We start from the raw sequence: 10,506 nt of genomic DNA, 5'->3' as shown, positions 1-10,506 counted from the left end.
CAAAGAAGGAGAGTGATGGAGTGCTGCATCAGATGACCTGGCCTCCACAATCACCCGACCTCAACCCAATTGAGATGGTTTGGGATGAGTAGGACCACAGAGTGAAGGAAAAGCAACCAACAAGTGGTCAGCATATGTGGGAACTCCTTCAAGACTGTTGGAAAAGCATTCCAGGTGAAGCTGTTTGAGCGAATGCCAAGAGTGTGCAAAGCTGTCATGAAGGCAAAGGGTGGCTATTTGAAGAATCTGAAATATAAAATATATTTTGATTTGTTTAACACTTTTTTGGTTACTACATGATTCCATATGTGTTATTTCATAGTTTTGATGTCTGCACTATTATTCTACAATGTAGAAAATAGTAAAAATAAAGAAAAACCCTTGAATAAGTAGGTGTGTCCAAACCTTTGACTGGTACTGTATATACAAAGTATGTGGACACCCCTTCAAATTAGTGGATTCGGCTATTTCAGCCACACCTGCTGCTGACAGGTGTATAAAATCGATTACACAGCCATGCAATCTCCATAGACAAACGTTGGCAGTAGAATGGCCTGACCTCTACCCAATTGAGATGGTTTGGGATGAGTTGGACAGCAGAGTGAAGGAATAGCAGCCAACAAGTGCTCGGAATACCCTTGAATGAGTAGGTGTGTCCAAACTTTTGACTGGTACTGTATATACAAAAGTATGTGGACACCCCTTCAAATTAGTGGATTTGGCTATTTCAGCCACACCCGTTGCTGAAAGGTGTATAAAATTGATTACACAGCCATGCAATCTCCGTAGACAAACATTGGCAGTAGAATGGCCTTACTGAAGAACTCAGTGACTTTCTACGTGCCACCGTCATAGGATGCCACCTTTCCAACAAGTCAGTTCGTCAAATTTCTGCCCTGCTAGAGCTACCCCGGTCAACTGTAAGTGCTATTATTGTGAAGCGTAAACGTCTAGGAGCAACTACGGCTCAGCTGCAAAGTGACAAACTATCTCTGGAAGCAACGTCAGCACAAGAACTGTTCGTCGGGAGCTTCATGAAATGGGTTTCCATGGTGTCGGCTGGAGTACCAAGCGTCGGCTGGAGTGGTCTAAAGCTTGCCGCCATTGGACTCTGGAGCAGTGGAAACGCGATCTCTGTAGTGATGATTCCCGCTTCGCCATCTGGCAGTCCGACGGACGAATCTGGGTTCGGCAGATGCTAGGAGAACACTACCTGCCCGAATGCATAGTGCCAACTGTAAATTTAGGTGGAGGAGGAATGATGGTCTGGGGCTGTTTTTCATGGTACGGGCAAAGCCCCTTAGTTCCAATGAAGGGAAATCTTAGCGCTATAGCGTACAATGACATTCTAGATGATTCTGTGCTTCCAACTTTGTGTCAACAGTTTAGGGAAGGCCCTTTCCTGTTTCAGCATGACAATGCCCTCGTGCACAAAGTGAGGTCCATACAGAAATTGTTTGTCGAGATCGGTGTAGAAGAACTTGACTGGCCTGCACAGAGCCCTGACCTCAACCCCATCGAACACCTTTGGAATAAATTGGAACGTGTGTGCCATGCCTAATTGCCCAACAAAAGTGCCCGACCTCACTAATGCTCTTGTGGCTGAATGGAAGCAAGTCCCCGCTGCAATGTTCCAACATCTAGTGGAAAGCCTTCCCAGAAGAGTGGAGGCTGTTATAGCAGCAAATGGGGGACCAACTCCATATTAATACCCATGATCTTGGAATGAGATGTTCCACATACTTTTGGTCATGTAGTGTAGGTAGGTAGGCATTGTACTGAATAATGCATTGGTCAGAGAGACCGCCCCACTTTATTGACTATTCTTTCCTTTTAGCGTCATTAGTCTGTCCTAGATGTTGTGTGTTCCCATTTCAGCTCTGTTGCTGTCAAAGCAGATCCAGTCTAGGTTGCTCATTAACTTTGCTGGTCCTTCCCTTCTATCTTTGTCAACTTGACATGCACATCCTCCATAGGCTGCTCTGAGACAACACTTCTTATATGTTTCTGACATAACAGCGTATTCTTGATGGTCACTCACTATTTTGGTAATGCCAATGTAATACACAGATGACTCTACTAATCCCTATAATAATTTAGATTGAAATGGGTCCTGTTTCAGGTCAATTTTCGTAAATCTACATGTGTAACTACAGATCTCTCTTTGTCGCTTCAATATTCATGAGTGCAGAAAGTTCACTGTTCAGCTAACAGGCACCTAATAAAACTATAACTTCTTCAAAAATGTGACTCCCTCAAATAACTGTTTATTGCCATCCATCCATCCAGCCTGTCTGTGTCTGCTCCAGCACACACATTGCTTTCAACTGTGCCTTGGCTTTGGGCATCTCTGTAACTGGCGATAAGAGACGTTAAGAACAGAGCTACATCAAATTGCCGGTGTTAAATTTGCCTGTAGTGCATAATTGACCACTTTTCTTGTTCATGGTGGGTGGGGATAATATTCTACCCTTAGGAAACCACAGGGAACTTTCCAATTGTGCACTACGTACAATAATGAATGTCAGAGAGAGAGAGAGTGAGGTGGCTTTTAGAGCCAGACTGGAAGAAAGCACAAGAAAAAAGCACAGGCTTGAAGAAAACATTCCTGGCCTTAATAGTTGGGTGAATGTGGTCCACATACGTCACGTCACATGTCATAAAAACATCACAGTGACTTGACTCATCACACACAGACAGAGCTGTACTTGTGACTTCCGGCAGAACCTGTGTTTATAACTTGTTATTTGTGTATTTCAAATAGTACATCATTTCAAAGTCGTTGGTTTAAAAAAGCAGTGTTGATTCGATCATAATTTCTAAAGAAGTTGGTATATGTGCTTAATCAGGCATGCTGCATAGCCACCAAAGAAAGAACTTCAGGAGCAGGATATGTTTTGGCTAAAGGCCATCTGGATGTAGTTTAGTCTACTTGCAGTACATGGCCCATTAACCCACTCTCACTGAGAGTAGTCCCTTGTACAAGACCAAGAACATTTCATGCCTGATTAACACCAGCCTGATTGTATTGGGTATTGGCAGTGGTCACTGTTTTAGTTGTCTAGTTCACTGCACCAAATCACTCTTTCAATTTGAATGCATATTCAATGCACCACCAATCTAAGTATCTGTTTTTCAAAATGGAATGTTCACTTTTTATATGATATTCTTGTCAAATTTTGTTAACAATATAATCAACTTTCACTTAATAAAACTGGTCAAAACTGATAACTACTGAACCAAAATTATGTAGTGCCTAGTTAACGTATATATAGTTTGATAACTGCTGAACACTTTCAATTTCTATATTTGTGTCTCATAAATGTATAAATTTGACATAAATGTATGTTGGAAGGCAAAAACAAACCCTACAGTGGCTTGCGAAAGTATTCACCCCCCTTGGCATTTTTTTTATTTTGTTGCCTTACAACCCGGAATTAAACTGGATTTTTGGGGGGGTTGTATCATTTGAATTAAACAACATGCCTACCACTTTGAAGATGCAAAATATTTTTTGGGGTGAAACAAACAAGAAATAAAACAAAAAAACAGAAAACTTGAGCGTGCATAACTATTCTAACCCCCCCCCAAAGTCAATACTTTGTAGAGCCACCTTTTGCAGCAATTACAGCTGCTAGCCACTGGGATTTTTGCCCATTCTTCAAGGCAAAACCGCTCCAGCTCCTTCAAGTTAGATGGATTCCGCTGGTGTACAGCTATCTTTAAGTCATACCACAGATTCTCAATTGGTTTGAGGTCTGGGCTTTGACTAGGCCATTCCAAGACATTTAAATGTTTCCCATTAAACCACTCAAGTGATGCTTTAGCAGTATGCTTAAGGTCATTGTCCTGCTAGAAGGTGAACCTCCGTCCCAGTCTCAATTCGTTGGAAGACTGAAACAGGTTTCCCTCAAGAATTTCCCTGTATTTAGTGCCATCCATCATTCCTTAAATTCGGACCAGTTTCCCAGTCCCTGCCGATGAAAAACATCCCCACAGCATGATGCTGCCACCACCATGCTTCACTGTGGAGATGGTGTTCTCTGGGTGATGAGAGGTGTTGGGTTTGTGCCAGACATAGCAGTTTCCTTGATGGCCAAAAAGCTCAATTTTAGTCTCATCTGACCAGAGTACCTTCTTCCATATGTTTGGCAAACACCAATTATTTTTTTCTTTAAGCAATGGCTTTTTTCTGGCCACTCTTCCGTTGAGCCCAGCTCTGTGGAGTGTATGGCTTAAAGTGGTCCTATGGACAGATACTTCAAAATCCGGTGTGGAGCTTTGCAGCTCCTTCAGGGTTATCTTTGGTCTCTTTGTTGCCTCTCTGATTAATGCCCTCCTTGCCTGGTCTGTGAGTTTTGGTGGGCGGCCCTCTCTTGGCAGGTTTGTTGTGGTGCCATATTCATTCCATTTTTTAATAATGGATTTAATGGTGCTCCGTGGGATGTTTAAAGTTTCTGATATTTTTTTATAACCCAACCCTGATCTGTACTTCTCCACAACTTTGTCCCTGACCTGTTTGGAGAGCTCCTTGGTCTTCATGGTGCTGCTTGCTTGGTGGTGCCCCTTGCTTAGTGGTGTTGGAGACTCTGGGGCCTTTCAGGACAGGTGTATATATACTGAGATCATGTGACAGATCATGTGACACTTAGATTGCACACAGGTGGACTTTATTTAACTAATTATGTGACTTCTGAAGGGAATTGGTTGCACCAGATCTTATTCAGGGGCTTCATAGCAAAGGGGGTGAATACATATGCACGCACCACTTTTCCGTTATTTATTTTGTACCATTTTTTGAAACAAGTTATTTTTTTCATTTCACTTCACCAATTTGGACTATTTTGTGTATGTCCATTACAAGAAATCCCCAAAAATATCCATTTAAATTACAGGTTGTAATGCAAAAAATTTGAAAAACGCCAAGGGGGGGTGAATACTTCTGCAAGGCACTGCATATGGATGTGGCTGTAAATACTACATCATCATTCTCCATCAGCCAGTGTGCTTCAATAGGACGAAGCGGAAAGAGTCACTGTATGTGCTACCATTTGGAATGATAGTGTAGTATAAAATGCACTGCTGAGATACCTGTATCAGTTGACAAGTCATGTAGAAATGGCATGCAAAACCGTGCTAAATTTTTACAGTCGCCAACTCCTTTACAATACCCTATTTCTGATGACTTGTCTGGCAGACATATCAGTATGGATGACGGATCACCACCTCAAGCTGAACCTTGGCAAGACGGAGCTGCTCTTCCTCCCGGGGAAGGACTGCCCGTTCCATGATCTCGCCATCACGGTTGACAACTCCGTTGTGTCCTCCTCCCAGAGTGCGAAGAGCCTTGGCGTGACCCTGGACAACACCCTGTCGTTCTCCGCTAACATCAAGGCGGTGACCCGATCCTGTAGGTTCATGCTCTACAACATTCTGAGAGTACGACCCTGCCTTACACAGGAAGCGGCACAGGTCCTAATCCAGGCACTTGTCATCTCCCGTCTGGATTACTGCAACTCGCTGTTGGCTGGGCTCCCTGCCTGTGCCATTAAACCCCTACAACTCATCCAGAATGCCGCAGCCCGTCTGGTGTTCAACCTTCCCAAGTTCTCTCACGTCACCCCGCTCCTCCGCAGACTCCACTGGCTTCCAGTTGAAGCTCGCATCTGTTACAAGACCATAGTGCTTGCCTATGGAGCTGTGAGGGGAACGGCACCTCCTTACCTTTAGGCTCTGATCAGTCCCTACACCCAAACGAGGGCATTGCGTTCATCCACCTCTGGCCTGCTGGCTCCCCTTCCTCTGCGGAAGCATAGTTCCCGCTCAGCCCAGTCAAAACTGTTCGCTGCTCTGGCACCCCAATGGTGGAACAAGCTCCCTCACGACGCCAGGACAGTGGAGTCACTCACCACCTTCCGGAGACATTTGAAACCCCACCTCTTTAAGGAATAATTAATAATAATAATAATGAATTAAAATTAAATTAAATTAACAAAAAAAAAATATGTATAACAAATAAAAGAAATAAAAACTAACAAAAAAAAAATTGTAAAGTGGTTATCCCACTGGCTATAAGGTGAATGCACCAATTTGTAAGTCGCTCTGGATAACATTTCTTGTTAACAAACTATAGTTTTGGCAAGTCGGTTAGGACATCTACTTTGTGCATGACACAAGTAATTTTTCCAACAACTGTTTACAGATTTCACTTATAATTCACTGTATCACAATTCCAGTGGGTCAGAAGTTTACATACCTAACTTGACTGTGCCTTTAAAGAACTTGGAAAATTCCAGAAAATTATGTCATGGCTTTAGAAGTTTCTGATAGGCTAATTGACATCATTTGAGTCAATTGGAGGTGTACCTGTGGATGTATTTCAAGGCCTACCTTCAAACTCAGTGCCTCTTTGCTTGACATCATGGGAAAATCACAAGAAATCAACCAAGACCTCAGAATAAACATTGTAGACCTCCACAAGTCTGGTTCATCCTTGGGAGCAATTTCCAAACGCCTGAAGGTACCACGTTCATCTGTACAAACATAGTATGCAAGTATAAACACCATGGGACCACGCAGCCGTCATACCGCCCAGGAAGGAGACGCGTTCTGTCTCCTAGAGATTAACGTACTTTGGTGCAATCCCAGAACAACAGCAAAGGACCTTGTGAAGATGCTGGAGGAAACAGGTACAAAAGTATCTATATCCACAGTAAAACGAGTCCTATATCGACATTACCTGAAAGGCCGCTCAGCAAGGAAGAAGCCATTGCTCCAAAACCGCCATAAAAAAGCCAGACTACGGTTTGCAACTGCACATGGGGACAAAGATCGTACTTTTTGGAGAAATGTCCTCTGGTTGGATGAAACAAAAATAGAACTATTCGGCCATAATGACCAACATTATGTTTGGAGGAAAAAGGGGTTGCACTTGCAAGCCGGAGAACATCATCCGAACCGTGAAGCACGGGGGTGGCAGCATCATGCTGTGGGGGTGCTTTGCTGCAGGAGGGACTGGTGCACTTCACAAAATAGATGGCATCATGAGGAAGGAAAATTATGTGGAAATATTGAAGCAACATCTCAAGACATCAGTCAGGAAGTTAAAGCTTGGTCGCAAATGGGTCTTCCAAATGGACAATGACCCCAAGCATACTTCCAAAGTTGTGGCAAAATGGCTTAAGGACAACAAAGTCAAGGTATTGGAGTGCCATCACAAAGCCCTGACCTCAATCCTATAGAAAATGTGTGGGCAGAACTGAAAAAGTGTGTGCGAGCAACGAGACCTACAAACCTGACTCAGTTACACCAGCTCTGTCAGGAGGAATGGGCCAAAATTCCCCCAACTTATTGTGGGAAGCTTGTGGAAGGCTACCCGAAACGGTTAAAGAATTTAAAGGCAATGCTACCAAATACTAATTGAGTGTATGTAAACTTCTGACCCACTGGGAATGTGATGAAAGAAATAAAAGCTGAAATAAATCATTCTCTCTACTATTATTCTGACATTTCACATTCTTAAAATAAAGTGGTGATCCTAACTGACCTAAGACAGGGATTGTCAGGAATTGTGAAAAACTGAGTTTAAATGTGTTTCGCTAAGGTGTATGTAAACTTCCAACTTCAACTGTATGTACTGTATAAGGATGATGAAACTTTAAGACTAACATATTTCTCAACATGTACACCACCTGCCATTGAACACAAATGATAAATGTCAAGTTTTAGTCAAATACTGTATGGAAAATTATATTTACCATCTACTATTCTTTCTAACCAGCACTTCAAAAATAACAGTTTTGATATTTGTATCTTGTATTTTTTGCTATTGGATTAAATGGTAGTTAAAATTAATAAATAGTGACCCTATCTGATATATTGGTGACTAAACAAAATGTTATCATGGTATTTCACGGAAAACTTAGATTTTGCATGAATGACTCAGGGGTGAAAGATGTGTGAAACCCCAATGAATGCACATTTAAAGGTTCTGAACATAAGATATTTTCAATGTGAGTCCATGCAACTTATTATCGTTTACGTTTACGTTTACGTCATTTAGCAGACGCTCTTATCCAGAGCGACTCACAAATAGGTGCATTCACCTTATAGCCACTTTACAATGGTTTTTTATTTTTTTATTTTTTATGTTTTATAATTTTTGGGGGGAGGGGGTGGGTTGGGGTAAGGGGGGGTAGAAGGATTACTTTATCCTATCCCAGGTATTCCTTAAAGAGGTGGGGTTTCAAATGTCTCCGGAAGGTGGCTTGTTAAGCAAATGTTTACTCCTGAACTTATTTAGGGTTGCCATAATGAAGGGGTTGAATACATATTGGTCCTCTGTAGCTCAGCTGGTAGAGCACGGCGCTTGTAACGCCAAGGTAGTGGGTTCGATCCCCGGGACCACCCATACACAAAAAATGTATGCACGCATGACTGTAAGTCGCTTTGGATAAAAGCGTCTGCTAAATGGCATATTATATTATATTGACTCAAGACATTTCAGCTTTTTATTTTTAATTAATTTGTGAAAAATGTCTAAAAACATAATTCCACTTGGTTTATGGGGTATTGTGTGTAGGCCAGTGACACAAAATCTCAGTTTAATCCATTTTAAATTCAGACTGTAACACAATACAATGTGGAAAAAGTCAAGGTTGTGTGAAAATGTTATGAAGGTCCTCACAATAAACCAGATTAGAGTAATTTACATTGTGGTGCTGAAACTTGAAAATCGGACATGGACAGCTCATGGTGCTGAAAGTAGGTAAATTCAAGTTGGCTTAATTCATTTCAACCGTCTTCATTTTAATTATACTTTACTTACAACAAGAGGGCTTTCTGTTGGAGCCTATTTCTTCCTATTTAAGAAATAAGAGGTAGGCCTACCTGTTTGACAGACGAAATTAGGCTATAGGCTGCTATATTCATAGTTTTGTCACCCAAATCCTCCACCCACCATGTACTCTTTAAATAGCCTACCTCCGTGTCAGTGAATGGCTGTTAAGTTAAAGCCAGGACTCTAATTGAGAAGGTATGCGAGGGTATGCCATTGTTCTACCTTTTATTAAAGAAATTGCAAAAAGCACAGGCCTACCCATTGTTAGCTTAAGTTTTTGAAGAAAATTAAACAGATCTGATTATATAAAGTGATATATCGATATTAAGCAGATTATTGCAGTAGGCAGATTATTCAATAGTCATGTGAACACCTTATTCTGTTTATCTTAATCGCATAAGGTCAAAATCGAAGTAAGCATATGCCGATTAAAACACCTGGTTTTCTGAGCAATCTTTCAAATTATTAGGACATGTAAACACCTTAATCGACGTTCCAGCGGTGTATTTAATGAGCGCATGTGCTAGCACCAGCCGAGTGAGCTTCCCTCTTTAGCGCGAGTGAAGCGAGTTTGGAACAACTGAATGTATGCGTCTTAAAAGTAGTTTTCACATACAAACTTTAGATGTCCGAACTCAGAATCAAATATGCTTCCCAAAAATAAAATGGTAGAACGGGGTAGAACGTTTACTTTGATTGTCGATTTTCTGCATTTATCAGAGTGCCATCAAGTAACCTGATTTCAGATGTGTCCATTTAAACAGGATTATTAGGGAAATCGTTCTTCTTGCAAAGCATGTAAACATTTTCATCAAATTATTATATTAATCTGACTATCCATAATAATCGCATTATTGTGTGCATGTAACCATACTCAGTCAGAGATTGAGCTACAACATTCTATAGCTGAGGAGACCAAACATGTACTTTGCTTGGGAAGTAATCTAATTCTGTCACTATCAATTGATTAAGCTATTCACTTTCTGTACAATAGAAGATGTTTAAACCCAGACAGTTTATAGGGAAACACTTGTGACCCTTTCTCATTGGGTTAAGCCACTGAAGAAAAGTAGCCAGCAGTGAAAGCTTACATTTTTCTGTGTCAGTAGGCCTACTCTGTCTGGGGTGGAAAGGTAGGCCCACCTTTTGAAAGTACCATGCTCAGATTCCTAATGACGTCACAGATTTAATTATTTGCAAAGAGGGACAGTTTAGTTGCAAACAAGTCACACTGATTTGGCATTGGAGAAATATGATAAGATGAACACATAGGCCTATCTCTCTGTCCATTCCTAGCCTGTAATTTGTGTGGAATGAAAAAATATTCAGCTAATATGTAAAATGACGTAGAATTGCATGAAATGTTTATTAAAGGCTATTTTCTTCTCAGACCTGCATATATGATGATAGATTAATGCAGTGCTTTTACTATAAAGGAGATCTTTCCACCCCTACTCTTGTAACTTTTTGTCCCACAGCCCTGTGCGCTATCAAAAGGCTCTGGTCTGTCCAAGAAGTGAGGGTAAACAGTAGGCATGTTCTCTGCTATCCACTTCATGTTTTAATTATTATTTTGGCTATAGGGGAGGGACACTTGTTTAGGTAAAAGGTTTAGGTAAAATATATTTTGCTGAACGGAGGGCCTCCATTTTCATTTCAGAGAGGTC

This window comes from Coregonus clupeaformis, chromosome 19 (genome assembly GCF_020615455.1).
Source record: "Coregonus clupeaformis isolate EN_2021a chromosome 19, ASM2061545v1, whole genome shotgun sequence".
Taxonomy (NCBI): Eukaryota; Metazoa; Chordata; class Actinopteri; order Salmoniformes; family Salmonidae; genus Coregonus; species Coregonus clupeaformis.
The sequence above is the reverse complement of the archived record's forward strand: the minus strand, read 5'-3'. Positions refer to the sequence as shown.